Below are 6823 nucleotides of genomic sequence, written 5' to 3'. Positions count from 1 at the left end.
GTTGTAGGCATAGCAGAGGAAAAGGTCAGACACAGCAAGAGAAGATTAGTGAATTTCCAATCACATAAACTATGCCAGATTAAATAGCAATAATATGAATTGACCATTATTTTAGCAAAGAGCTATGAGAGAACCTGAGTAAGCTGAGGAACAGCCCAACAGCACTGTGAAACTTAAAGCTGTATGGTGTAAATGCTAAAGCAATGACCAAAATAGCAAAGAGTCACAGGATGAAGAAGAAAGGCTTACCTTTCACGTCCACAAAAGACAATCTTGGCATTTTTGTAGACAAACCAAGCCTTGTCTTTACCAATGAACAGGATTATTTCATGGAAGGCAAATAAGATGATAGTAAATTTTGCTTTAGTATTTATGCATTGCTGCAATCCATCAATATGTTACAATACATGCAATCTTAGGAAGTACCCTGCTCCAAGTCTCATGTTGATATTCTGGCATAGAATCTTAAAAGATTTTTAAGACTTCCCCCAACATTCTTCACACACACACACACACACCATTTTACAGAGTGTAGTGTGCTTGAACAACTTGTCCATATCAGGCACTGGGGTTACAGGACAGGGGCTGAAATCTAAGTTCCCTGGCTTTGTTCAACTTCATTCAACCTAACAAACATTTAAGTGAGCCCCTGGAGACCTGGCCAAGGAAGGGGAGTGGAGAGGTTTTCTGGGAAGGGGCTCTGGGTGTGGATGACATCACTGGTAGAGGCACAGAGCCAGGGAACATTCAATTGTTCCTAGATATCTGATAATTTCTCCCCATCCATATACCCACAGTGGGCATGTCCTGGATAAACTGACACTGTGTGATTAAAAAGCATAGATAAAATTCCTGTGACCATGAGGCTAAGCAGACGCTATGGGTAAGGCACACAGAGCAGAGCTTCATTCTCGGGAGGGTTATCAAAGGCATGATTCCACAGTTGGAGAAGGCAGGGCATGGACCATGCTGTGCAACATCCCAGCAAAAGTGATTTCGTGTTTCAAGGTTAGGTTAGAATCCCAAGTCAGCTATTTGAGTCAATTCCCTTCACCTCTTTCAGTCTGTTTCCTGAAATATAAAACTGAGATAAACTATCTTCAACACAGACTTGTTAAGAGGATTGAATGAGCTAAAATTGAAAGTGCATCTCGTATTAAACAGTACCTAACAGAACTATTGCTATTATTTCCAAGGCACTTGCCCAACCAATCCTTTTTTTTTTTTTTTAAAGATTTATTTTTATTATTTTTTATTGGAAAGGCGGATATACAGAGAGGAGAGACAGAGAGGAAGATCTTCCGTCCGATGATTCACTCCCCAAGTGAGCGCAACGGGCCGATACTATGCCGATCCGAAGCCAGGAGCCTCTTCCGGGTCTCCCACACGGGTGCAGGGTCCCAAAGCCTTGGGCCGTCCTCGACTGCTTTCCGGGGCCACAGGCAGGGAGCTGGAAGGGAAGCGGGGCTGCCGGGATTAGAACCGGCGCCCATATGGGATCCCGGGCGTGCAAGGCGAGGACTTAACCACTTGCGCCACCGCGCCGGGCCCCCAACCAATCCTTAATGTGACTGTTTCACAGATGAGGGAACTGGCCAAAATGCGGGGCAACAGTGGGACATGGAAGCAAAAACCTTCTGGCTCCTGGCTTTAGATCAGCTCAGCTCCAGCCATTATGGTCATCTGGGGAGTGAACCAGTGGATGGGAGAGAGACTTCTCTGTCTTCCTCTTCCTCTGTCTCTGTAAATTTGCCTTCCAAATAAAATAAATAAATCTTTAAAAAAAATACCTGAGGCTTGGTTACTGATGAAGAAAGGAAGTTTATTTGGGCTCATTGTTCTGGTCCAAGGTCAAGAGGCTGCACCTGGGCAGTCTTCTTGCTGGCAGTGTCCCAAGCCAACACACAGTATCACCACCTAGCAGAGACAAAGGCCAACAAACACCTACGTGTCTCCTCTGCTCTCTCTTTCCTCATAAAGCTACCAGGATTCAGTCATGGGGGCTACAACTAATGAAATTACCTAGTTATTATCATCCCTCAAATGCCAGAGTCAGATTAATATCCCACCTCCTTAAGGTGGCACAAGGGGGATTAGATTTCAATACATGAAACTGTGGGCAACACATTCAGACAATATCCAAACTGGTCTAATCATTTACAAAACTGAGCTGTCATTCGTCATTGAAGAGTAAGTAAAGCAGGATGTTGCTGCACTGGCACTGGAGTGTGCATGTCCGGCTCTGTTGTTTCCCCTTTTATCAGCAAGGTGAACTTTTACTTATTATTATAATAATAATAATGACGAACTGCAGTCGGGACCCAGTACTAGAAACCAAGCCCAGGCACTCCAACGAGGGATGGGAGCATCTTACTCACGAGGCTAAAACACCTAATTTCTTTCTCCTTATCCTTTTGTCTTGGAGTGTTTTCTGTCCTCATCAAGCTGAGTACAATCTTGTCCAATCTGCACTCCTTCCACACAATCCCCATGCAATCCTCTACTCATAGTGCTTGGTTACATAATCATTCATTCATGTTTCTGCCTCTTACCCAGATCATCTCCTCCACCCCCTCACTGCAACCTCCATGAAAGTAGGAACATTGAATGTGATCCATTTCTGCTACTTATTTCCCTATGCAGCACCAGGATTAGGTAGGAATGCTCAATGGATTGGTGGAAGCATAGAAGGATAGAAGGATAAATGCATGGAAAAATGGATGACGGATTGATGAGTGGTTGACTGTGTGGCCTCTATCTCTTCTAGTTCTAGGATATTCAACTCTACCACCCAGCTCAGTATTTTCTTTCACCTCTCCTTCTCCTTGTCATTCTCTGAGAGAACCTGGAGCGATACCCCAAACTCATGAAACATGAAGGATTGTAGCACCTCAGAGATCATTTGATGCCTCTTTGCATTGCCCAGGGAACAGCTAAGGCGCAGCAAGGGAGTTGCTCCAGGGAACCAAGAGAGAATATGAATGTGCCAGACCAGAAGCCACTTCAGTGTTGCTTCGAGGACATGGCATATTTACCATTTATTTATTATTTGTTATTACTATTTATTATCAAAAGTGCCTTGGAAGGGTGTGGGGAGGAGAAGACATGTTCTCTATGACCTCACCCCCCATGGCAGTGTTTTGGGAACAAACTGGATTCTCACGGTTCTCCTCCCAATGGTGGCAGGGTGCCCGTGTCTGGTGAGGTATTTTTCATAATGAAAAAGAAACAAAGATAGCATCAGACCTCATTTGTAATTTCCCCATGGCAGCTGGAATCTAAAATCTGTTTGTTTTCTTTCTCAGTTTGTTATTCAGCACTTGTCCTTGGTAACAAATGAAGCAAGAAGGGAGAGTTTGGGGCTTTAAAGAGGAAAAAAAAAGTCTTCACTCATTTGTTTACATGTGTGTTTATTTCCAGATGCACTTATTTTGGCAACACAGGCCAATATGGACATCCTGCCATTCCCGCCAGTCTTTCCTCCTTAATTTAGATAGATCACATCTCTCCTGTGGCCCAAAGCTCTAGTGTCATCCCTAACCCCGGATATCCTTCTTCCTTCCAGGCAAGGGGCTGCCCACCTCCTCAAGCCTGGCCTTCCCCGCACGCTGTCCTGGCTTTCACCCCACAGCTACCACATCCTCGGTCGACACTTAATCGCTTCCGATCCTCACACCCGGCCTGCTATCCTTCACCCTGCCACTTGGTCATGGCCCTGGAATGCATGTGGAGAGGAATCCAGAGGCAGGAAGAAGTCAGCTCAGATTCAGAGGTCATATGCTGTGTACCTGGCACCATACTGAACTCCAACTTTGTATGGGGTGAGAGAGTCCTTCATTGTGCCTATTTTTAATTTAGTGAAATAAACACAAAATTGATCACTTGGACCAACGTATTTACATTATTATGAGACTATCACGATTCACTTCTGCAACATTTTCCATTTCTTTGCTCCTTTTGAGATGTGAGAGGGTGTAGTATAACATGGAGACAAGCATGGCATCAAGGCAAAAGTGATCTTTTTTTTAAAAGATTTATTTTATTGGAAAGGCAGATATACAGAGAGGAGAGACAGAGAGGGAAGATCTTCCGTCCACTGGTTCACTCCCCAGGCGGCCGCAATGGCTGGAGCTGAGCCAATCCGAAGCCAGGAGCCTCTTCCGGGTCTCCTACACGGGTGCAGGGTCCCAAAGCTTTGGGCCGTCCTCAATTGTTTCCCCGGGCCACAGGCAGGGAGCTGGATGGGAAGCGGGGCTGATGGGATCCCAGGCGTGCAATGTGAGGACCTTAACCACAGCGCCACCGCGCCAGGCCCAGCAAAAGTGATCTTAAAGATGCTTTGACTGGGCCCAGTGTGGTGGTCTATTGGCTAATTCCTCACCTTGCATGTGCCTGGATGCCATATGGGAGGTGGTTCGTGTTCTGGCTGCTCCACTTCCCATCCAGCTCCCTGCTTGTGGCCTGAGAAAGCAGCAAAGGATGGTTCAAAGCCTTGGGACCCCACACCCATGTGGGGAAAGAAGCTCCTGGCTCCTGACTTTAGATCAGTTCAGTTCTAGCCATTGTGGTCACTTGGGGAGTGAACCAGTGGATGGAAGATCTTTCTGTCTTCCTCTCTGTAATTCTGACTTTCCAATAAAAATAAATTAATTTTTTCTAAAAAATTCTTTGGTCAAGGTGGGCAGTTAACCTTGCAGTGAAGAGCTCCATGTACCATACCAGAGGATCTATGTTTCATTCCTGTTCTAACTCCTGCTCCAGCTTCTTGCTAATGTACCTGGGAAAGCAGCAGAAGGTGGCATGAGCCCCTTCCACACATGTGAGAAACCAGGATGAAGCTCCTGAGTCTTGGCTTCTGCTTAGGCCTGTTTCAGCTAACTGGGGAGTTAAGCAGCAGATGGAATCTCTTTCTCACCACTCCAAGCATGGAGAGAATTGCAGGTTCCATGGTCTGACTGTGGAGTACCTGTATTAGAGCTGAGCCTCCTCAGTGGCTTAGACGAAGCAGCGAACAGCATTTCCAGGTGCACGTGGAGGATATGACAGTAAAATGGAGTCTGCAGAGGACACCTGGTACCACAACAGAGGACAGAACAAATCAATCAACTACCCCAGCCACATGTTGGCAGTGAAAAACTGGGCAAAGGGAGACTCTAAGGTGGACTATGTCAACCAGTGGATTCTGGAGAGATTTTGTCATGCTTTGAGTGGCAAGATTTGCAGTAATACAGAACTGATGAACTACCAAAACCTCATGAGCAGGACCCTCAGAGCATGCCTCACATCAGGGACCCTGAGATGGTAAGAAGGCTGGGTGTGGCTTCTTCACTTATTTCCCACTTCCCCCTGATACAGGAAGGGGAAAAAAAGAGAATGTGGAAAAGGTGATCTCACCCACCTTCCTGTAGCCTTTGACCCTAATCGCCCCCAATCAACTATGTAAAAATCATTAAAAATAAAAATATTTTATAATTAAAAAAAAAAAGAAATTGGGTTCCTGCCACGCATGTGGGACACCTGGATTAAGTTTCCAGCTCCCTATTCATGGCTTTGTTCTATCCAGCCAAAACATCTGGGGCATTAACAAATCCTCTGTGTCCTAAATAAATAAATGTATAAAAGAAAAAAATAATATGCTTTAGCATTAAATAGTATGCCAAGACAAAGAATGACCATTTCTATTGCACCATCTATCTTGGTCTAATGGGTTAACACATCATTCCTTATATATAGTGTTTTTCTCTAAATTATGTATTTCTGGGGCAGATGTTTGACACAGCAATGAAGACGCCACTTGGGACACCTGCATCCCATACTTGAGTACCTGGGTTCTGGTCCCGGCACCATTCATGATTCCAATTTCCTGCTAATGCGCACTCTGGAGAGTCATCAAGTGATGGTTCAACTAGTTGGATCCTTGCCAGTCACATCTGAGACCTGGAGTGACTCCTAGGCTAGTTTTAGCACACCCCAGTCTCAGCTCTTGCAAGCATTTGGGGAGAAAATCAGCAGATAGAAGATCTCTGTGTCTCTCCAACTTTCAAATAAATAAATATGCATTTTTGATTTTTCCCGATTTATTAAAAAATATATATCTGCCAATCCAGAAGTGTGTGAAGAGGTTGGAAGGTCTCCTACTACATTCCCAACATCCAGGGGTTGCCACCTGCAGCAGTTTGAGAAAGCTGTTCCTGTTTGCCTGGTATCTTACTATCTCAAAACCCGGAGCACTGAATTTGTCAGCTGAGTGATTGCCTAGGCTTCCAGGTGAAGGCTATTCCCTAGTAAGTCCCAGCTGTAAGAAGTTCCAGGAAGATTTGCTAAAATGGGAGGGGACAATATCCATTTTTCCCTTTGCCTTCCTTCCTTTTCCTGGCCTTTAAAATGTCCATTTTCTGGAGCTCTAGCAGCTGCCCAAGACCATCAGGCGGGAAGCTATGGACACAGTGGTGGAACAGGCACCTGGAAGAAACCTGGCTTCCTGCTGATCATGAGATAACTTTACCCTTCTAACTTGGACTTCTATTCCATAGAAGGAAGTTAAATGATCTTGATAATCTATGATTATTCCTTGCTTTGGGATACATGCAATGAAAACTAATTTAAATAAAGATAGGATTCTACCTTTCTATTTCAAAATAAATGAGTATATTATAAAAAATATAGATGACACACAAAAGAAGTGATGTGGAAGGACTTGTTTTTGCCTTAAAAGACCTCTTGTTTTGAGAAGATGAGACTAATTTGTTTACATGTGTGGTTCAACATGCCCAGGGGTCTCAGTGTGGCGTGGCAGCCAGGCTGTTTTGAATGGTCAGGGCTC

Source organism: Ochotona curzoniae, unplaced genomic scaffold, assembly GCF_017591425.1.
Source record: "Ochotona curzoniae isolate NIBS_2020 unplaced genomic scaffold, NIBS_Ocur_1.0 scaffold_3223, whole genome shotgun sequence".
Lineage (NCBI taxonomy): Eukaryota > Metazoa > Chordata > Mammalia > Lagomorpha > Ochotonidae > Ochotona > Ochotona curzoniae.
Note: the sequence above shows the minus strand (reverse complement) of the source record.